At 33.7% G+C, this 25,058-nt stretch overlaps 3 pseudogenes; all 3 read right to left on the bottom strand.

Moving 5' to 3' along the window:
- Positions 1–7,618: 7,618 nt before the first annotated feature.
- Positions 7,619–8,812, bottom strand: LOC148163767 (olfactory receptor 6C3-like; annotated as a pseudogene).
- A 1,627-nt stretch (positions 8,813–10,439) lies between these two features.
- LOC148163766 (olfactory receptor 6C1-like) lies at positions 10,440–11,381 on the bottom strand (annotated as a pseudogene).
- Positions 11,382–15,080: 3,699 nt separating this feature from the next.
- Positions 15,081–16,019, bottom strand: LOC148163765 (olfactory receptor 6C3-like; annotated as a pseudogene).
- Between the last annotated feature and the right edge of the window lie 9,039 nt (positions 16,020–25,058).

The raw sequence follows: 25,058 nt of genomic DNA, 5'->3' as shown, positions 1-25,058 counted from the left end.
TTTGAAATTCTGGATAGTGAATTATTATTTTTTAATATCATTCTTTATGTTTCCCAAATATTTTGATAATAAAAATTATATTACATGTACTCAGTTAAAATAAGGCTTTTGTTATATAATTTTGTTATATAATTATATTATATATAATTATATATATAATATATAAAATTATATAACAAAATATATAATTTTGTTATATAATTTGTTATATAATTATATAAACTAATATTTGTTATATAATTATATAAACTAATAATACATATTATATCATAACTAGTTAATATTAAATAAGTGTAATATATCTAAATAAAATAACAAGACATACAGTTAACATAAAAAATACAATTGTCAGTTTGTATAATCAGATAATGACATAGTTACCAATACAGAAGTAAATCACAATTGGAATGCAAGATTTTTTGGAAATTACTTACTGGAAGAGGGGAATTAGAATAGAGTGGGGAGAAAAATGGAAGAAACTCAAATTTATGACAGTATATACTGTGTTTATTTAACCTAGTAAAGGAGCACTCAGTAGAGGAACGTTTTGATTGATGTGGTTCTATATTATAGGGAGGGATACCCTTGTCCACTTCATTTATATTTTTTCAGCTTTATTGAGATATAATTGACATATAACATTGTGTAAGTTTGAAGAGATACAACATCATTGGGGTATGAGTACAGATTGATTTTATACACTTGTGTATTGTGAAATGATTACCATGATAGGGTTAGTTAACACATCTATCACTTATATATTTACGCTTTCTTTTTTGTGGTGAGAACATTTAAGATTTACCCTCTCAGCAATTTTAAGTATATAATATGGTAGTCTTGTAGATCAGTTTTGTTGCAAGAATGAAATGGTGTCATGTTTTTACCCTAAAAGCCCAATTAATAGACAACAAGAAACTCTCTTATATTCATGGAGGGCACGTGTGCAGTAATGTTCAGTTGACTGCATGCTTATCCCCATGATTTCCTGTAATTGTTGTTTAGATTTAGAGGCTTAATCCACGTTTAGGTTTGGGAACTTTTTTTGCAAAAATTTAAGTTTGGGAATTTTTTTGCAACTTTCAACAGGAGATACATGTTTAGTTGTCTTCTATTTTTATTCTTCTCAACCATTGTTGATCAATGGCTGGATCCTTTAATTGATTACGTGCAGCAAAATGGTTATGTTCTTAATCTGTCATTTACCATTTGCTTATTCATTGTTACAGTTTATATGAAAAAGTGCAGATGAAGTCCTACTTTATTTTTATTCAGTAGTCAGAGTTGGTTCTCTAGTATATTTTTGTTGGTATCTTTAGGAATACATCACTCTATAAATTATATATTTGTTGTACGTCACATTAGTGATTGACATAAATATTTCAAAAGAGATTGAAATTGGCATCACTCTCTCTTTGGAGTGCTTTAGCCCTGGGTGAGACCCTTCTCTCTTGGACTGTACACTTTTCCTCTTGTTTCCTTCCCATCTTGTAGGACAAGGTTTTCCAGGCTCATGCTACACTTTTCTGTATTAGAACTGGACTGAGTCATTTCTCCAAAGAGGCCTTCTTATATTGGTTAGGAAATGGTGAATCAAGGTAAGAAACTGGGCACTAGCTGTGATAAATACTATGAGTTTGATCACCCTTTCTAGGTAATTTCAGTGGACAGGAGCAGCAAACATATATATATTTTTTTCAAGTAAAATGTCTATGAGTGCAGTTTCAATGTATCATCAAATTTAGGACTACAATATTTTTATGAAACCCCTTTTACCTTTTATACATTTATATTTTCTTTATCTCATGATGAGAGCCCTGATTATGAATAGAATTAGATAAGATTGTAATATAGCATTAATCTTCATTTGCTTCTTTTCCTCACACTGCACATACAACAGCATTAGAATAACAGTGACAGCAATACCATCCATGATATTCCTACCTAGGAACAATTTAAAAATTTTTAAGCTACTCTTTTTGTCCTTAGATTAAATTCCACTTAGATGTACCGTTCAATTACAACATTTAAGATCTCGGAATAATTCTTCATTTGGCTATCTCACCAACTAAATATATATTTAATTATATTTATTCCAGTTCAGTGTAATGGCTTATGCTACTAAGATACACATTTCCTTCCACTCCTTTCAAACAATTAATTCTGACTTGCCTTCTAAGGATTCCTGAGACAGATTCACTGAGTCATTTAAAATTGAAATTAAAAAATAATACTGAACAGTGGCTTAATAAGAAGGCCAGAAAACATCTTCAGGGCTTTTGTTTTTAAAACATGTTGATGTCCTATCCTTCTAAAATCTTTACTATCAAGTAAATATTAACAGTGATCTTCTGATAAACTAGTCATTGGAAATTTCATTGATGCTCGAGGTTAAAAAAAGGGCTCTATTTAAAAAAGTACATTGACTCTGTTCCTTTGACAATCTGAGAGGGGACCTTTTGACTGTTCCACTTCATTTCAGGTGTTTTAAATTAAAAAAAATTAAAATAATGATATCTGTTTTGCTGGGTAGAAGTCTCCCTTAGTAATGCATTGATTTTGAAAGTCTAGTTTTTTAATCTTATTTATTTACTGATTTAGTTATTCTTTAGTTAAACCTTACTAAAAGTCATTTAAAAAATATGTTCAGAGAGTATCTCCAAAGCAATTTGCTTTTCTGATCATGTTACCCTGTTTCTTTTTCCTTTATTAAAATGTTTAGTAAAGTTACTCATGCTTAACTTAATATATTAGAGAAAAGGAAAAGAATTTAATTAATGTTATGGGCAACATCTAGCTCAGCTTCATAATTGCATTGAAATACACTTCAGGCCCTGCTTATTCATTCTTGACAAATTAACTAGAGCTTGTGTGAAACTTTCCCTCTGCCTGAATGAAACAAAATCTCCAAGGTTGGTCCCACTGAGTGGTTGGAGAATTGTTTTTTTTTTTTTCCTTTGGAATTGTCTTTTACTCTTCTTCATAATTATTTTAGATGACTATTTACCTGAATCAATCTGAATTTTTTATATTTCTTCATTTCAATGAAGATGAGCAGATTTAGTTTTTTGAAATTCATACAATTGCATATAGAAAGAAATCAAGGAAAAAGGAGATCACCAAATCACATTTAATAGTATTTTCAGAAATAGTAACACACATATATGTATGTGTGTTATGCTGAATATCAACCGTCAAAACCTCATGCTCTATAATTTATGTGGCACTTACTTGGACAAACGAATAGCTGTTTTATTTATGTTACTTTTCTTTTAGTTGGAATTAATTCCTAACTTTGGGAAGGATGTTCACTGTTGTTGTGGTTTAACAAAACCATTATTATTTCAGTAATATTTAAGGACTTTTTATTTATCTCATTTAGTTTTTATAACAGAGTTAGTAGACCTTATCTTTGCTTCCAAATGAAGAACTGAGGCTCAGAGTGGCTATGTACCTTACATAAATTCATAAAGCTAGCAAGTATCAAATATGATGTGAAATTAAAGTCTGTTCTCTTAAACAGAATACCACATAGCCTATTGGAAACACACAGATAGAGACATAGTCACTTCCTATCTTTAACTGCAAATGGCTACATTGAAATAATAAAAAAATAGTATCCTATTTTTATACTTTTTGATATAAACAGTTGCAAATTATAACGCCAATACATTCCATTTAATCTGATTAAAAGTTGAGCTAAATAATGAACCAATGATAAGGTTTGAGAGACTTTCACTACCGTCTATATACCTGACTTAATTCTGCTTTTCATAGAGGTTTGCAAACACAGAACGGCTGGAATAGTAAAATATTAGCAAATTCTATAGTTGTCATCTAGAGGAGCCAGCATTTCTGATAGCCTTCCTTTGCCATTGAACAAGTATATTTTCTATTATTGACATTTTGTCTTATCTATCCCATTTTTTTCCTTTGGGGAATATAGTTATTTAACTGTAGAGAGTAAGAAAGAACCAAATATATAAAAGATAGAAAAATATCAGAAAGTGTTTTAAAATTCTTTGGCATGGTTTCTACACAGATTTAACTTGTACAAGTACTTAATACTATGTCTATTCTCTCTGCCACTCACTCAAGGGGATTAATTCAGTGAATCAAAATTGTCAGAATAGGAATATACATAAACTACTAACATATAAAACATTGACATAAGGAAATCCTGTGGGCAGTGTCCAGTGTGACATGAAAAGAAAAACTCCAACAAGGAAACAACCACACTAAGTGTGAAGTTTGTTTTCCTTGACATTATTTTTCAGACAGAGATGAGCAAGCAAATATCTTAATTCCTAATGTAGATCTTGACTAAATGCATCTCTACACCATGACATTTTTTTAAACTGGTAATCTACCACATTGTACTAAGTCCGTTCCTTGATTCCATTATTATTAATCTGCCTCCTAGTGAGAAAATTTTGGTACCATAATACTGTTAGACATTACACATAATACTGTTTTTCCTGTTTACTCTATTGCTCACCAGCAATAGCAGTTGAAGAGTTTCTTGTTTGATTGATTAAAGTTCTAATTTATATGCCAAGTATTATATTAAGAGTTAGTACCCTTCTTGACTAGACTATAATAATATAACTATGTGCAGATAAGACGAGTAAAAACACCAGTAAAATTGTTCTTATTATAGTAAAAGCTATGCAAAATTTGCAAGTCCTTACAGAGTTTCGAACATACTTTTGACCTCAGCCGCAGCAACCTCTTTCTAGAAACATCGCCAAAGGCAAGGGAAGCAAGGGCAAAAATGAACTATTGGGACTTCATCAAGATAAAAAGCTTTGCACAGCAAAGGAAACAGACGACAAAACCAAAAGACAACTGACAGAAGGGGAGAAGATATTTGCAAATGACATATCAGATAAAGGGCTAGTATCCAAAATCTGTAAAGAACTAATCAAACTCAACACCCAAAGAACAAATGATCCAATCAAGAAATGGGCAGAAGACATGAACAGACATTTCTGCAAAGAAGACATCCAAATGGCCAATAGACAATGAAAAAATGCTCAACATCACTCGGCATCAGGGAAATCCAAATCAAAACCTCAATGAGATACCACCTCACACCACTCAGAATGGCTAAAATTAACAAGTCAGGAAATGACAGATGGTGAGGATGCTCAGAAAGGAGAACCCTCCTATACTGTTGGTGGGAATGCAAGCTGGTGCAGCCACTCTGGAAAACAGTATGGAGGTTTCTCAAAAAGTTGAAATACAGCTACCCTATGACCCAACAATTGCACTACTAGGTATTTACCCCAAAGATACAAAGGTAGTGATCCAAAGGGGCACCTGCGCTCCAATGTTTACAGCAGCAATGTCCACAATAGCCAAACTATGGAAAGAGCCTAGATATCCATCAACTGATGAATGGATAAAGAAGATGTGGTATGTGTGTGTGTGTATATATATATATATATATATATATATAATGGAATATTATGCAGCCATCAAAAAATAAAATCTTACCATTTTCAATGATGTGGCTGGAACTAGAGGGTATTATGCTAAGCAAAATAAGTTAATCAGAGAAAGACAAGTATCATATGATCTCACGATATGAAGAATTTGAGAAACAAGACAGAGGATCATAGGGGAAGGGAGGGGAAAATGAAACAAGACAAAACTGGAGAGGGAGACAAATCATAAGAGACTCTCAAACTGAGGGTTGCTGGAGTGGAGGGAGGTGGGAGGGATGGGGTGGCTGGTGATGGACATTGGGGAGGGTATGTACTATGGTGAGCACTGTGAATTGTGTAAGACTGATGAATCACAGATCTGTACCCCTGAAACAAATGATACATTATATGTTAATAAAATAAATAAAAATAAATAAATAAAAGAGAGCAAGCACAAGTTTTTCTTTGTTTTGTTTTGTTTTTCAAATTAGGCTATTATATTGGCTGTTATAGCTCAAGAACTTAGCTAAATCATTCAACATTTCTAAGCATCAATTTACACATTGGTAAAAAGGGATAATCATGTCTAATTTGTCATATAGCTTTAAGGTTAATTATGATATGGTATAGAACATACCTTGTTTTGCATATGACACAGAATATATGCTCTCTATATAAGAGTTACTATTTATGAAATTCTTATCAAACTTTTAGGTGGCATAAGAGTTAGTGGCTGCCTTGGGAAGCCTGGGTGGCTCAGTCGGTTAAGTGGCCAACTCTTGATTTCGGCTTAGGTCATGATCTCAAAGTCGTGAGATCAAGCCCTGTGTCAGGCTCCGTGCCTAGAGCAGAGTCTGCTTGTCCCTCTCCTTCTACACCTCCCCTCACCCTCATGTGCCCTCTCTCTCTCTGTCTCTAAAATAAATAAATAAATAAATAAATAAAATATTTAAAATCTTTATGTTATATATTTTTATAAAAAATAATGCAGAAAATAAGAAGAGTTTATACAACAAGACATAACACATGACTTCATATCTAGAAAACATAGGATACATGACCTTCAAATAGTTTGTAAGTGGTAACATATGCACCCAAGTTTATTAACTGAATGGGAAGAACTGGACAGACACTACAGATAGTATGCAAAAACAATGGTGCTATAGATATTTATTTCATGATTCAAGTAACTATTAAAAGGAAAAATAATTTTATATCAATATGAGAAAAGAGATATTTAAAATAAATTGATTGAAACAGTATTAACTTTAAGTCATTACAGTGTAAAATGTTTTTTAGTGAAGTTTAGTTGACACATAGTGTTACATTAGTTTCAGCTGTAGAACATAGCATTTCAAGATGTCCATACATTATGCTGTGCTCACTGCAAGTGCAGTTGCCATCTGTCACCATCCAGAGCTATTACAATAGCATTGACTATATTCCTTATGCTGTACCTTCTATTCATGTGACTTATTTCTTCCATAATTGAAAATCTGTACATTCCACTCCCCTTCACACATTTTGCCCATCTCCCCACCCCTTCCTTCTGGCAACCATCAGTTTGTTCTCTGTATTTATGGATCTGTTTGTATTTTGTTTGTTTGTTTATTCATTGCTTTATTTTGTTTTTGAGATTCCAAATATAAGTGAAATCATATGGCATCTGTCTTTCTCTGTCTGACTTATTTCATTTAGCAAAATACCCTCTAGGTCAATCCATATTGTTGCTAATGGCAGGATCTTATCTTTTTTTGTGGTTGAGTAATATTCCGTTATATATATATAAATATATATATATATATATATCTCACAACATTTTTATCCTTTCATCTATCAATGTACACTTGGATTGCTTCCATATCTTAGCTATTGTGAACAATGTGGCAAAAAACACAGGGGTTCATATATCTTTTGGAATTAGTGTTTTTGATCGAACATTTTGATTAATCAGAATAGTCAGCAAAATGATTTATCTTCCATAACTACAGGTTCTATATTCACAATCAAATCACGGACATGGAACTTACAGATAGTTTTAAAGGAAGACACAACTCAGCCACATCCATGTTATCAAGAGTGTTTAGCAAATGAGCTCAGCATTTCTTGTAGCTGTGACATGGATATAGGAAGATAGTACAAATTAGTTTAATTTTCATTTTCTTTTATTGAATCTTCATGATAACATTCATTCATATTATCCGAAACTTTGATTTGTTTGTATGAAACAGTATTTCAAGGACCAAATCTTTGAAGGCTTGTGTCCTTTCCGGTCCCTTAGGATATAAATAAAAGTGTTTAGCATGAGGGCAACAGAATTATTGAGAATAGCTACTTCTTTTGTCAATGATTTTTTTTTTGCGGAAGAATTAGCATATATGAAAATAGCAATGGCAATCATGTGAGTAGAACAAGTAGAGAAAAACTTTTTTTTTTCCTCTGACTAGGCGATGTGATGTATACATAGGGCAAAATCACCAATGCCAAAGTAAATAGCAAAGTAACCAAAACAAAGAAAAAGCCGATTACTAATAGGAGCCATGTATCTGAATGAGACAGTTGCAAAAAGGAAAGATAGCCACATGCAAAGTGTTCAGTGACATTGGAAACACAGTAATCTAGCTGGGTGAGGAGTATAAGGGGTGGGAAAATGGTCAGAAACATGCCCAGCAATGCACATAGCATAAACAGGTTACGGAGTTTCCTGTTCATGATGGTCGGATAATGAAGGGGCTTGCAAATGGCAACATAATGATCAAAGGACATGGCAATTAGAATTTGAAATTCATACCCCCATGAAAATAAAGAAAAGTTGGGCTGCACAACTGTTGTAGGAAATGATATTATCCCTGGTGATAATTAACCCCAGAAATCAAAGACTACATATAATTGTAAATGAGATTTCTAATAAAGAGAAGGTCTAGCTAAGAAACATGTAGATGTCTGTAGATGAGAGCCCACCCAAGTTAGGGTGGTGATAATCAGGTTTCCATTGCCACATAACATGTATGTGATAAATAGGAAGAGTAAAATCACAATCAGAAGTCAGGATCATCAGAAAGGCTCAGCAGGACAAACTCTGATCATTGTGTGGTTGTTTATTTCTTTCTCTTCCATTTTTATTTCTTTTAAAGATATGAGACAACATTGATGAATCTGGAAGACATTACCCTAAGTGAATCAAGTGGAAGGACAAAAAATTGCATGATTTCACTTATGTGAGATGTTAAAATAAGTCTATCTCATGGAAATGGAGAGTAGAATGGTGGCTGTCTTGGGATGGAACAAGGTGGGCAATGGGGAGTTGCTGTTAGCTGGTACAAAGTTCAGTTCTGTAAGATGAATAAGTTCTCAAGATGTTGAAGATGAATACTATTGAAGAACATTGTTGTACTACATTTTGCCTACAGTTAACAATACTGTATTATGCCCTTAAAAATACAAGTGGGTAGATCCCGAGTTAGGTGTTCTCACCACTTTATAAATATAATTTGTACTTATTCACAATTATTGCAGTTACATATAGAGATCAATATTAATAATAATCACTACTATTTACTGATAACTAATTATGTTATGTGCTTGATAGATTCATTTTCATCCCTATGGTATGTTATATATGCCAGATCTATCTGACACTTGATTTACCAGTGGGGAAGTATATGTTGAGAGGTTATAGACACCCTAAATTTGTCAACTATTTGCCTTCTTTCACATACAAATTATACTTCAGATAGGATGAAATTGAGAAACCATTCATAAGTTTTCTCTTACATTTTGAGTCCCTTTCAGTTTTCTATTACTTATTTTATTTTTTTCTCAACAATTCTTGTGCTATATTTCTCAGTTGAATATATTGCATAGAAATCATTAGGAATGTTGCACCACTAATTAGGATTATAGTATATTTCAATTACTAAAAAATGGTTTATATTATTTAGAATACTTTATCGTATCCATAATCTTCTTTCATTTACTCTCTCTCACACACACACATACATACACATACATCTTTCCAAAATACTTTAGGCCCTTAATACCTTAAGTAGAATGAATGGAAGAGAATTTTAACCTGTGTAATTCTAATTTTATATGCAATGGAAAATTTTACTCTGTTATGAAGCTTTTACTTTCTACAAAACTTAAATGATTTTACTGTTTAGGCATCAAATAATTTAGACACATGCCCAGTTTCAAACTACTCCAAAATTAGGAAAGGAGCTATATATAAATATTTCAGCATAGTCAGAAAGTGGAGCTTACATTCCATGGAATTAGAGAAATTGAACTTATTCTACATACCTAAGACACTATTTCATCACTACTTTCTGCAGTATGTGTATACATTATGTATGTATGCATTTACTTGTATATCCACCTATGCCTAAACCTATACTTAGTGAGTCATAACGGGATTTGGAAATATGGAGATGTATTTAGCACCATGCCTACAAAAGTATATATGTTAAATATCTATGCTTTTTTAACCAATAGAAATTATATGAACACACCCTATTTAGTGAGCAATGTTTCTTGTTTTTTAAATGAAAGCATTCACATTTTTCAATAAATCATATGGCATTTGAAGAATTTTTTTTCCTAGAGAAATTGCAAGATGGTGAAGGGATTTCTGACAAAGATCAATGAAAATCACAAAATTATATTTTCTGTATAGAGTAAGGAAAATATCATATCAATATTTACAGTGTATCCTCCATTCTGGGGGATAATTTCTTTCCTAAACAAAATGCAAAGTATAACTTTACAAATTAAAACAATTAATGATCAAGAAGTTGCAACTAATAAAGGGTTCAGAAGATGGGAACCAGAAAGACGTATGAAGTTATTTCAATTGAATGGGAAATAAATTAAATGCGTTTGTAAACTGTTAGAAAGAAAGAATGAATAAGGATGGCAAGAAGGCTACTGTGATATGAAGTTGCTCAAATTTCATGTTTGTATATTCTAAATTGCCCTGCATTGTGAGTGTCTAATTCATGACACCTCAGCATTTCATTTGCTTGAGAAAAATACAATCTTCCTTGCCCTGTCCATGAAGGCTCGCTTGACTTGCTGGTTCCTTAGGCTGTAAATAAAGGGGTTCAGCATGGGGGCTACTGAGGTGTTTAGCACAGCAACTCCCTTGCTCAGAGACACTCTGTCTTTTGCTGAGGGTTTAATATACATGAAAATGCAGCTGCCATAGGAGATGGAGATGACAATCATGTGGGATGAACAAGTGGAAAAGGCCTTTGTCCTCTGACTAGCAGAAGGAATCCTCAAAATTGTTCTGATGATATATATATATATAGGACAGAATTATGATCACCAAAGTGAACATTAAAGTAAAGAGAGACCAGGAAAACCCCATTATCTCTAAGAATTTTGTGTCTGAGCAAGAAAGTTGCAACAGGGGAAAATAATCACAGGTGAAATGGTCAATAATATTAGACCTACAGTAATTAAGGTTTAAGAGCAACATGAGTGCAGGGAATATGATTAAGATTGAAATCAGCATGAAGAGAAGACAAGGAGTGTGTAGACTTTGGGATTCAAGATGGTCATATAATGCAGAGGTTTGCAGATGGCAATGTAATGGTCATAGGACATGGCAGCCAGGAGGTAAAATTCAGTGACTCCCAACAGAATGAAAAAAAAGAACTGAGCAATGCAATCATTAAAAGAAATGGTTTTATCTCCTGTAATCAGGGTGCCCAGGAACTTGGGTACACTGACAGTCGTGAATGAAACCTCTAGCAAGGAGAAGTTTCTCAGGAAGAAATACACGGGGGTCTGGAGGTGAGGATCCAGCAGGGTAAGGGTGATAATGGTCAGGTTTCCAGTGATGCTGAGCATGTAGGTGATGAACAGAAAGACAAAGATCACCCCCTGAAGCTGTGGGTCATCTGACAATCCCAGGAGGATAAATTCTGTTAGTTCTGTGTGGTTTCTCATTCTTCAGTCACTTATTTGTTGTTCTCCTACCAGATCTCTAGGAGAAAACACAAGGAACAAACTCGAAGAGTGAATTAGCAAAGGTCGAAGTGTGGAGCCAGAATTTGGCTGAAAAATTATGTGTTTTCATCTATAGCCGAGATTTTATGAACCTTCAACAGATTCTTCCCGGCCCACCACACATCTGTGCTGAAATCGCCTGTGAACTACTCCACTACATTGTGCGTGTCTGAAAGTTAGGACAGAGTCTGAACTTCAAAGCCTTTGCAACACAGTCCAGTGCTGGAAGTGTCATAGGAGGCTTAAAATAAACACTTGTCTAATTAATTAATTAAGTCATGCTGAGTTTGTTCTTGCATCACAAACACCCATCGGGTGACGTTCTCTATTATATTAATATATATAGAAAGGTTAATGTGAACATCACCGAAAAGGAGTACTTTAAAGGCCAATTTTCAAGGATTGGTGAATACAAGCCTAAAGAAAGTCTACCAAGAGATGGTCCAATATCACAGACTTGGGGGAGGTATACTACACTATTTATGTAAAAATGTTAATGAAAATCAATGAACTGTATTCATTTGCCAACATCAACTAAGCCTGATGGATGCTATTCATTCATTCATTCATTCAGCAGCTTTTGGGGAGAAAAACCTGTGTTTAACAAGGTGCATATGATTCCTCAAGCCTGAAGCCATCCCAAGGATGTACTCATGCAGAGTATGAAGGATGTCTCTAAGCATTTAGCCCATCTTTTTATTTCTGAATGCAGATCCATATTTCCCCTGGAAGAATATGGTTTAGGTTTACCTTAAATTATCTTCCACCCATTTTGTCAAAATCAAGAATCCTTTCTAAGAACCCCTGAGACATACTCTTTGAGCTATTCAAAATGAAAGTTAACAATAATACTTCATATTTGTTAAATAAGATGGCCACAAAATACCTTCAAGGTTTCATTCTGAAAGCATCACTGTTCTGTTCTTTATTCAGTCATCAATAATCAAAGAAAAAAGGAAACGTACTTAAACTCATAATAAGATCATGGTATCAAATACTATTAATTTCTTACTTATGACACTCTAAGGTAAATTGCTACTGCAGAAAGTATATGGGCTCTGCAGTTAGAGAAACATGGGTTAAAAATACAAATGGGCAGCTTAATGGATTTGTGATTTTGAATGGTACTTAATTTCCTTAAGCATCAGTTTTCTCTGTTTACCATGGACATGAAATTTCAAGGACGTTCTGGGAATTAATTGAAATAATATAAATGAAAGTGCTGTATAAACCATGTGGTACAAATATGCTTTAAGAAGAGCTGGTTTATTTATCTTCTTTTAGTTGGAATTGTTTTTCAACTTTGGGCAGAATATTCATAGTAACTGTGATTAAGGAAAGGCATTATTTATTCCAATGACATACTAAGGATTTATATAGTCTATCTCATTTAGCTTTTATGACACACTGATGGAACTTTATCTTTATTCCCAAATGAAGCACAAGGGTAGTGTGGTTTTGTACCTTAGATATATTTGTATCTCTAACAAGTGTTCAATATAATTAGAGACTACCTAAAATTAAAGTCTGTTCTCTTAAAGAAAGTACTACATAACCAATATTCAATTAGAAACATGGCATAGAGATGGTAATTTTCTGCTTTTCATTTAATGGAGAATGAATAAATTGATATAATAAAATATACTAACATCCCTTTACATTTTAAAAAATAAATCCAGTTGAAAAATGACATTCTAATATATCCTATCTAATCTGATTAAAAGTTGAGCTGATAGGTAATGAAGCAATGATACGGTTTGGGAGACTCCGTTGCCTTCCTTATGTCTGCCTTACCTCTGATTTTCATGCAGGCTGACTAACATGTAGAATGGCCATAACATAAAATGTATTAGCAGTTGCCATTGTTGTAATGCAGGGAAAGCAGCATCCCTGAACACATTTCCTCTTAATGAATCCCTTTGCTTTCTACTGTTAATGTTTTTGTCCTAAATTTCCCATTATTTCTTGAGTACAGAGAGTGAGACAGGAGCAAATGTATGACAGAGGGAAAATATCAGATGTTTTAAAACTGTCTGATATGGTTTCTACACAGATTTTATGTAGCATGAGCTTTGTAATGTTTTATCTGTTCTCTCTCCTGATGGCTCATGGGGAATAATTCAGTGAATCAAAATTGCCAGAACAGGACTGCACACAAAACACTAAGGAATATAAAACATAATACACATTAGACTTGAGATTTGACAAGGAAGCTTGGGGGACAGTGTCCAATGAGACAGAAAAAATAACAACAAGCAAACAACCATTCTAAGTGTGATTTGTTTCTCTTGAGAAACAAACAGACCAACAGAGATTATTTTTCAGAGTTACCAACTAAATATCTCAATTCATACTTCAAAACTCTAAAGTTGTCTTTACGCCATGTCATTTTTTAAAAACTGGTAATCTACCACATTGTACTAAGTCATTCATTGTCTCCATTAACTTTAATCTGTCTTCCAAGAAGAATGTTTGGTACTATAATACTGCTAGTACTTTATACTTCTTTTTCTTCTAACTCTGTTGCTCACCAACAATGGCATTTGAGGAGGTTCTTGTTTTGATTGATTAACGTCCCAGTGTATATTCCAAGTATAATATTAGGAATTGGCACCTTCCCTGACTAGACTATAATAATGCAGTCATGCCCAAATGATGTAATGTGAGTGTAGAATACCAATAAAATCGTGCAAATCCTTGGTAAAAGATAAGCAAAATATGCTGGTCCTTAAGAGTTTGGAAAATGTATAAAATAGAGCAAACACAAGTTTTTAGTCATTTTTTCTTTCATTTTTCAAATCAGGTTATCATATTGGCTGTTATAGCTCAAGACCTCAGGCAAATTACTCAACCTTTCAATTTACACATTTGTAAAAAAGAGATAATCACTCTAATTTGCCATTTGGCTGTGAAAACTAAATACGATATGATTTAGGACATACCTAGTTGAGTATATGGCATAGAATAAATGCTTTATACAGAAGAGATATTATTATTTGTGAAATTCCTATTAGACTTCCAGTTGGCATGAGTGTAATGGTGACTGCCTAAATCATATTTTTCATCTATATCATATTTTTAAATATAATACAGATAAACAAGGAGAGTATATAAGACATAACATAGACCTTAAGCCTAACTATAAAACAGAAGACATGACCTTCAAATAATTTACAAGCAGTAAAATAATCAAACCTATAGCTGAGAGGGAGGACTTGGACAAATACAGATAGTAAGCAAAAAATATGGTTGTTACAGATAATATATTTCATTTCTTATAACTTTAAGAAACTGTGATATCAGTGACAAAATAAAATTTAAGAGTAAGTTGATTAAAACTGTTTACTCCTTTTGCTATTACCGTTTACAATATCTTTATTATTCAGAACAATCGGCAAAATGATGTATGCTTTATAGCCATTGGCATTCTATCTAGAATTGTAAGTCAATGAGGAAATGGAATCTATAGATGGTTTGAAAGAAAGACACAACAGTTACTTTTGGTTTAAAAGAAAAATTAAAGTGCTCAGCCTTGCAAGTATCTGTGAGATGGATATTGGAAGAAACTCTAGAAGTTGAAATTTTATTTGTCCTTTATTGGATCTTCACAGTGCTATCCATTCATGTTAATACATCCTTTCATTTGTTTCTAGAAAACAGTACTTTCTGAAGCAAGTTTTTGAAAGCTTGTTTTACCTGCTGGTTCCTCAGGGTATAAATAAAAGGGTTCAACATGGGGGCAATCGAGGTGTTGAGAATAGCTACTCCTTTGGTCAGTGATGCTCTTTCTTTTGCTGAAGGCTTGACATACATGAATATACAGCTCCCATAAGAGATGGAAATGACAATCAAGTGAGAGGAACATGTGGAGAAAGCCTTTTTCCTCTAACTAGCAGATGGGATTCTCAAGATGGTGCTAAGGATGTACAGGTAGGAAAGAATCACTAATGCCAAAGTGAAGAGCAGAGTGACAAAAGCAAAGTAAAAACCAATCATCTCTAAAAGCCCTGTATCTGAGCATGACAGTTGTAAAATGGGGAAATAGTCACAAGAGAAATGATCAATTACATTGGAAGCACAGAAATCTAGCTGGAGGATGAGCATGAGTGGTGGGAAAATGGTAAGAAATCCTCCTAGCCAGGACCCAAAGACAAGCAGGGTGCAGATTTTTTTGTTCATGATGGTGGTGTAATGAAGAGGCTTGCAGATGGCAACATAACGATCAAAAGACATGGCAGTGAGAAGAAAAAATTCAGAAACACCCGTGAGGATGAAGAAAAATAGTTGAGCTAAGCAATTGTTATAGGAAATGGTCTTGACATTTGTAATGATTGCCCCCAAAAATCTGGGGATAGTAACACTGGTGAATGTAATTTCTAAGAAGGAGAAATTCTGCAGGAAGTAATACATAGGAGTCTTGAGATGACAGTCTATCCAGGTGAGGATGATGATGGTTAGGTTTCCAGTGACACTTAATACATAAGCCATAAATAAAAAGATAAAGATTACAACCTGAAGCTGTGGGTCGTCTGAGATGCCCAAGAGAACAAACTCTGTAATCATTGTGTGGTTTCTCATACTGCTTTTTATTTTCTTTAAGCAAAATCTGTTGAGAAACAAAACAGAAAGAAAGAGTATCTGAGTAGTAAAGGAATTGAAGATTTAAAGATTTAAATGTTCATATTATTAACTCCAATGAAATGAAGCATGGAACTTTTTTCCTGTGTACAATTTTGGCACATATATTTTACACATTCTCTCTTAAAAAGGATAACCCATATTCACAGGTCTATGTTAAAAGTCCCCTCATGAGTGACTTTACATAACTCCTGTACCTGTAACTAAATTGTCTATATATGAAATATATTTAATTTTTACTTATTTATTTTTATTTTATTTTAATTCCAGTATTGGTAACACACATTGTTATATTCATTTCAGTTGTACAATATAGTGATTCAACAATTGCATACATCACCCAGTGCTCATCAGGACACGTGCACTCCTTAATCCCCAACCCTTATTTCCCCCATTCTCCCACCCACCTCCCCTCTCGTAATCATCAGTTTGTTCTCTATAGCTGAGTTTGTTTTTTGGTTCCATAAAGGAGGAAAGAATATCCAATGTGAAAAAGACAGTCTCCTCAACAAATGGTGTTGGGTAACCTGGTCAGTTATATGCAGAAGAATGAAACTACACTACTCTCGTACACCATACACAAAACTAAACTCAAAATGGATTAAAGACCTAAATGTGAAACCTGAATGCATAAAAATCCTAGAAGAGAGCACAGACAGTAATTTCTCTGAAATTGGAAATAGCAAAATTTTTCTAGATATGTCTCTAGAGGCAAGGGAAATTCATTTCTGCTATAATAGTTATCACATCTGTAATTTAGATATTGAGACATTGTTTTCCAGTTTCCAAGATTGTGTGCCCTTAGGACTGAAATGCCTAATTCTGAGTTTTAATTTTGATGCCATTTACAAACTTCATTGTCTTTTTTTTTTTCAAACTTCATTGTCTTCTAAGATTTTGGTGGAAGCTGATGACCCAGTCACAATTCCTGAACTTATTAAAAGCTACGATTATTGTTATTCTTAATATATATCCTTTTAAATGTGACCAGAAGAAATAAATGTGTTTCCTATCTTAGAAATATAAAACTAGAATTGCCTTCGTTGTAAATGAGAGTAAAGTTCTTTATTTGTGAGAAATAAAACAGAAGCCAGAGATATAATTTAACACATAGATGAAGCCATATAAATAACATACTTTTTACAACATACTCATCCATTTATATCATCTTCATGTTCCTTATTTAAATTAACAATTGACTTACTTTTCTGGTCCTTTTTTCTTTTCAAACTATGTTCTTTCTCTTTGTCTTTTTACTCTCAAATTTGTCTGAGGACAAGAGGAGTGCATAAGGGAATTTTTTGATCACAAAATATCTCATTGTCTTCTTTCCAGAAGACTAAATAAGTAGAATCAATAAAATTTTCTGTAAAATTTTCTGTAAAAATTACAACTGTGTTGTAAAAAAACCACAAATTATTAAAATGTAATCTATGTTGGCTAACTGAATGTAATAATAAAAAAACTAAAAATTGTAAAAAAAATGGAGCTCATTCTGTTTCAATTTAAAAAAGCAGTTAACTAAAATAAACAGGTTTCTTTTTTAGTAAATTCAGTGAATTTGGTTTTGGAGAAATTTTCAATGCCGAAAGATATAAAATAAAGTATTTTTGTGATTAAAAATATGTAATCTATATGACTTTTATCCATCATGTTCTGTCTTTATTCTTAGCAACCAGATTTTATCTCTGCTATAAGTTCTCAATAGTATTTGCTGTATTATTTTCTTCCTGTGGGGATAAGTGTCAAGCTTACATTGTGCCTTTTCGTCTTTTATTTTTTCCTGACAATCAATATTCTCTTCCTTTAGGAATAGACACATATTTATTTTAACATACCAGCAAAATTGGCAGATCAAAATTCAGAGATTGTTACTGTATTTTGAACAATGACTGAAATATTAAATTACAAAATTAGTAATTGGAAATATACTAATGTGATAACTTGGGGATCCCTGCAATTTATTTCAACAAAATAACCTCTGGAATGAGAGAGAAACACATTCATTGACAAGTTGGAACATACTTACTTTTTGATATGTCTAATGATTCAAATCATAAATATAACCCCAGATTTTCTTATTTTATTTAAAATGTAAGAGGCAGTGCGTTCATAATCTACGTCAGGAGGCTTTTGTCATGAGTTTACCCTTGTTTTTGTAATGTAAAAGCCTCTCACACTGAGAAAATGCAGGCTTGATTGCATGCAAGCTTTCTATAGCCTCTGCTCTAAGTAAAGGAATTTCTTTTTATCACTTTTATCTTTCTGTATAACCCTAAACATTGTTTTGACCTGAACTTCAAGAAGTACTCTTGTAAACCTGTGAGTTCTTTAAGAGATTTCCAGGGAATAACCAAGGTAAAATATTTCACAGCTCCCTGGATAAGATGAAGATTAAATGAATACTATCCAAAAACAAAACAATTTTACCTTGTCTGGTCATTGTATAAATCCCTGAGAGACCAGAGTGAAGAAAGGAAAAGGGGCAAAGAGATAAACTCAAGAAGTACAGTGATGCCATGACATGCATCTTCCCAGAAAGCTAGCAAAATAGTGACATAAAAGCAAAAGTGTATCTACCAGCAACCCAATCAACCTGGCTTCCCTTTGTCTGTACTTAGTTTTCCTGATATGCCCATGGAACTCGATCTACACTCAGGAGATAATTTATTCTCAGTTCCTTTGGGACTGGTTAAATACAGGACTGAGCTGCGCAGGAGTGGACCCTTCAGTGAAGGTAGCACCAGGCTTTTTTAATTTATACAACTCCACGTTTATAAAATAGAATGAATAAACAATTTATTTTTGTTGTGTATTTTTATTATTAACTTTAAAGTGAAAATAGAGCTTTGAAATGAAAATGTCCCAGTTACCAAATTTGTTGTAAAAAAAAAACCCAGAACAAAAAACTAAAAAAACATTTTCCGACTTCAGTGTTAGGCTATTGTCCACCTTCTTCCAAAACCCATTCAGGATTAAATCTTTTGCCAGATCTAAAAGCCTCTCTAGAAATCCTTTATCTTGTCAGCCCTCAGCCCCAACCTGCTTACTCACTCCATGGGACCAATTCTGGATCTCATTATTCCCTTGAAAATGCCTGCTCTGTGCTCAACAAACTTACCTATGTTTTCTTTTTAAAGTTATTAATTTTTTAAAAAAATGTGAGTATAGTTGACACACAATGTTATGTTAGTTTCAGGTGTACAACTTAGTGATTTCACAAGTTTATACATTATGCTGTGTTCACCACAATTGTAGCTACCATCTGTCCCGTTACACTCGTATTACAATATCAATTGTATATCTTCTTTTGTGTGTTTTACTCCCATGACTTACTCATTCCATAACTGAAAGCCTGTCACCCTCTTCCCCTTCACCCATTTTACCCAACACCCCACCCACCTCTCCTCTGGCAACCATCAGTTTGTTCTCCATATTTACAGGTTTGATTCTGCTTTTTGTGTGTTTGTTTGTTCATTTATGGAAACATGTTATTTATTTATTTGAGAGAGAGAGAAAGATAGCAAGAGAGAGCATGAGCAGGGACAGGGGAGAGGGAGAAGCAGGCTCCCCGCTGAGCAGGGAGCCCCATGCAGGGCTTGATCCCAGGACCCCGAGATCATGACCTGAGCCAAAGGCAGACACCTAACTGACTGAGCCACCCAGGTACCCTGTTTATTCATTTTTTTAAAAGAAGCCTTTATGAGGAGAATCATATGGTATTTGTCTTTCTCAGTCTGAGCTATTTCACATATGATAATACCCTCTATGTCCATCCATGTTGTCTCAAATGCAGGATCTCACCCTTTTATATGGCTGCATATTATTCCATTATATACATTTTATATATATATATATATATACATATGTATATACACACAGACACAGACACACAATAACACACACTATATATATCACCTCATTTTATATACACACACACAGTGATAATATATATCACCTCTTCCATATCCATTTATCTATTGACAGACACTTAGGTTGTCCCATATCTTGGCTATTATAAATAATGTTGCAATAAACATAGGGGTGTGTATATTATTAAAATTGGTGGTTTTTTGAGGGGTGATAAATACCCAATAATAAAATCATTGGGTCATAAGGTATTTCTATTCTTAATTTTCCGAGGAACCTCCATAATGTTTCCCAAAGTGGGTATAACAATTTACATTCTCACCAACAGTGCATGTGGGGTCCTTTTTCTCCACATCTTCTCAGTGTGTTACTTTTTGTCATTTTGATTTTAGCCATTCTAACTGGTATAAGGTAACATCTCAGTGTGGTTTTGATTTGCATTTCCCTGTTGATTCATGATGTTGAGCTTCTTTTCATGTGACTGTTGGCTATCTATATGTCTTTGGGGAAATGTCTATTCAGGTCCTCTGACCATTTTTAAAACAGATTATTTGCTTTTGGTGTACAGTTGTATAAGTTCTTTAAGTATTTTGGAATTAACCCCTTATCATATATATCGTTTGCAAATATTTTTTCCCATTCAGTAGGTAGACTTATTGTTTTGTTGATGGTTTCATTTGTTGTGCAACAACTTTTTATTTTGCTGCAGTCCCAATAGTTTATTTTTGTTTTTGTTTCCCTTGCCTTAGGGGACATATCTAGAAAAGTGTTGCTACAGTTGATGTCAGAGAAATTACTGCCTGTGTTTTCTTCTAGGATTATTTATGGTTCCAGGTCTCACATTTAGGTTTTTTATCCATTTTGAGTTTATTTTTTTGAGATTTTTTTTTAATTTGAGTACATGGTGTTGGAAAGTGGCCAGTTTCATTCTTTTACATGTAACTTCCAGCACTGTTTATTGAAAATACTGCTCTTTCCCCATTGTATTTTCTTATCTCCATTGTCATAGATTAATTGACAATATGATCATAGGTTTATTTCTTGGGTCTGTAATCTGTTGTATTGACCTACTGATCTATGTGTCTACTTTTGTGCCACACTGTTTTGATTACTATACCTTTGTAGTATATATTGAAATCTGGGATTGGGATACCTCCAACTTTGTTCTTTCTCAGGATGCTTTGGCTATTTTAGTCCCTACACCTTTTAGGATCATCTGTTCTTGTGAAAAATGCTATTGGTATTTTGATAGGGATTGCTCACTGAGGTCTCAGGCCACTGGACACGGATCCTAGTCCAGTATGGGCTTTTAGGGTAGATGGGAGACAGTGTCCCTGTAGCTCTTTGGTTTTTTTCAAACTATAGCTTTTTTTTTTTTTTCTGCCCAAGGACAGAGGAATCTATTTCTAGTCCCTCAGTACCATCCCTCCCACTTATGTTCCCAGTAAGGGGGTGGGGGCTCCCTTTGTTACTGTGCCTCCCTGTTTATTCTGTGCTCTTGCTTTTGTCTTTGTCTTCGGGTGTTCAGAAGCTGTTCAGTCAGCCCTCAGTTCTTCAGGAGGAATTGTACTACTATTAGGCGTAATTTGGTGTGTTCTGTGGAGGAGTTGTGTTCAGGGTCTTCCACCACGCCACGCCATCTTCTCCCTTCAAAGAAGCAATTTAATATCTTGAAAACTCAGAAGAGTGTTTGGATCTTTAACTTTTCATTTTTAAATATAAGAGTAAATTGCATAGAATACCGGAGGAGACTTGCATATAATTTAGCAGTTTCATTGTTGGTTAAGTTTTAGGAAGTCAGGTTGCTACCAGTATCACTTCATTAGCTACAATGTTAAGTCTATTTGTGTGCTTTCTTTTTCATATATACAAGTACTGGTAAAACATATTATTTGAGTACTAAATTTTGATAGATATTTCCAAATTTCCCTCCCACAGAATAGAATAAGCACCATTGCAAGCTAAGCATCACAGATATTAGAAATCATTTACACATTGTACAAATGGAAAGATGAAATGAAGCCACAATACACTAAATAATGACAGTCATGTAAAGAGCAGATCGCAGTGCCCAGATGTTGAGGTTAAAGAGACCCAATATCTTTGCAAACTTGCAAAACTTATTTAATCTTTCTGAGCATCAATTATTCTACTCATAAAATGAGAAGACTAATAGTCTTAACTACTAGGATAACCTACAGATTAAAGGAGATGATTAGTGAAAGTGCTACAGACTAGTTAGGATACAGGAAGTACTCAGTAGATAAATGTTTACTCTTTTAATTTTATATTCCCCAATTATTAGAGAGGTTGAATTTTTTTTTTAAGATTTTATGAGACAGAGATAGTGAGAGAGAGCACCAGTGGGGAGGAGAGGGAGAAGCAGACTTCCACTGAGCAGGGAGCAGAACATGGAGATCTATCCCAGGACCCTGGGATCATGAGCTGAAAGCAGACACTTAACTGACTGAGCCACCCTGGCACCCCCAAGGTTGAACATTTTTTTGTACCTAATGTAGTTTTAGTGAGTTAAGCATGGGGTTATTCCATATGCTCCTACATGTATGTTTACAAACACATACATTTTAATGAAAGAAGATTTTTCTTGAAAGATGGATCAAACAGTGTCATTTCAATGAGTTAAGCATAAGGCAATCTCCATATGCTTCTACACTTAAGTCTACAGACACTTATATCTTAATGAAAGACATATTACTTGAAAGAATGATTATATACAGTGTAGTTTCAATGACTCAAGCACAGGGCTATTCCCATATATGTCTACACTTAAGTTTATAGACACTTACTGCATAATAGATGTTGCTTGAAAGAAAGATTATAAACAGTGGAGTTTCAATGACTAAAGCACAGCAAAATTTCCATATATTTCTATACTTACTTTTATAATCACTTACATCTTTTTTTTTAACTTTCTATTTAAATTCCAGTTAGTTAACGTACAGTGTAGTGTTAGTTTTAGGTGTACACTATAGTGATTCAAAACTTCCCTACAACACCTGATGCTCATTCCAAGGACTGTTCTTCATCTGCATTACCTGCTTCACCCATTCTCCGACCCACTTCTCCTTTAGTAACTATCAGTTTGTTCTCTATAGTTTAAGAGTCTCTTTCTTGGTTTGTCTCTTTCTATTTTGTTTCCTTTTGCACATTTGTTTTGTTTCTTAAATTTCACTTATGATTTGAAATCATATGGTATTTGTCTTTCTCTGACACACTTATTTCAGTTAGCATAATACTTTAGAGAGATTGAACATTTTTAAAAATTTTATTTTCCATCCATGAATTGTCTATTCCTAACTCATGTTCACTTTTTGGGGGTTATGTCTTATTTACTAGTAGGAGATATTTATGTACTTGAATATAAACATGTGAATTTCTTTTGTTGCACCAAGTTTCAGAACCTCTCCTTAACTTATTTATGAGGTGCTTCTACTAAAAAATATTGTATCCATAATTCTTGGTGACCTATTCTTCTTAGAGCACCTTTCCACACATACTTCAAAATCATATAAATATTATTTATACTCACTATTTCTATGGTTTCACTCTTCCCATTTGCTTCCTAATCCAACCAGAATTTATTCTTATGTAAGATATAAATCTGTTTTTGTTGTTTGTTAAATAAATGATCAACTGCTCTAATATCATTAGGCTGGAGACAACATGAGAATTTGGACAGTGAGTCAGTGCAACAATGCCATGTTATCCCCAGGAAGTAATGTTTCTAGTTCAGAGAACATGGGTCTGAGAAATTCATACTTCTCATTTTTCAGGAAAAATTAAAAAGGTTTCTTAGTACCCTCAATGTAAGTGTCTAATTTTATCAGGGCCAAGACACAGTAATATTTGATCCGTTTTTGCAATTTCAGATTCATTTTATCCCATCCACCCTCACTTTTTCCATTCCAGAATACCTGTGGTTTTTATTTCCTTGTTTTAGTAATCTTAATTTTTCTTCTCCTTTAGTGCATGCAGAGTCACATATGATCTTTTCCCTTTGACACCTCAATTCACTTCTACTCATTCATCAATGATACTTTGTTTGTTTGTTTGTTTTTATTGTGTATTGCTGACACACAATGTTACATTAGTTTCAGATGTATGACATTGCTATTCAGTAAGTCTATACATCGTGCTATGCTCACCATAAGAGTAGCTACCATCTGTCACCATACAACAGGATTACAATAGCACTGACTACATTCCCTCTGCTGTACCTTTTATTCCTGTGATTTATTTATTCCATAAGTAGAAGCCTGTACCTCCCACTCCTCTTCACCCATTGTGCCCATTGCCCCAACACTTCCCATCTGGCATTTGTGATTTTGTCCTAATGTACATTCTCTGTTTTATCCTCTGTATTGATGGGTCTGTTTCTGCTTTGTTTCCTGGTTTACTCGTTCATTTTGCTTTTTAAATTCTACATATAAGTGAAAGCATATGGTATTTGTCTTTCTCTATATGGCATATTTCACTTGGTGTAGTACCCTCTGTGCCCATCGATGCTGTAAAAGGCAAGATCTCATCCTTTCTTTATAGCTGAGTAATATTCCATTGCATGTGTGTGTGTGTGTGTATGTGTGTGTGTGTGTGTGTGTGTATTCATCTGTTAACATACACTTAGGCTGCTTCCATATTTTGAATAATGCTGTAAAAAATGTGGGGGGTATATATCTTTTGGAATTAGTGTTTTTGATAAAATATTTTTATTATTTATGCTACTAAGGAAAATGATTTATGTTCCATAACCACTGGTTTTGTATTCACAATTATAAATCACTTACATGGAACCTACAGATACTTTAAGTGAGAATACAACTCAGCCACTTTCATGATATAAAAATGTTTAGCAAATGAGCTCAACATTTCCTGTAGCTGTGACATGGATGTAGGAAGACAGCAGATTAGAAGTTTAAAATTTCATTTTTCTCTTGTTAAATCTTCATGATAATGTTAGTTCATACTAATCAGAACTTTGATTTCTTTGTATGAGATAATACTTTAAGGACCAAACCTTTGAAGGTTTATGCCTTTCTGGTTCCTTAGGGGGTAAATGAAGGAGTTCAACATGGGGCAACAGAATTATTG

Source organism: Eumetopias jubatus, unplaced genomic scaffold, assembly GCF_037043125.1.
Source record: "Eumetopias jubatus isolate StellerSeaLion01/CBP00866 unplaced genomic scaffold, mEumJub1_p1.0 scaffold_8, whole genome shotgun sequence".
Lineage (NCBI taxonomy): Eukaryota > Metazoa > Chordata > Mammalia > Carnivora > Otariidae > Eumetopias > Eumetopias jubatus.
This window is presented reverse-complemented; position numbering and strand designations above follow the sequence as displayed.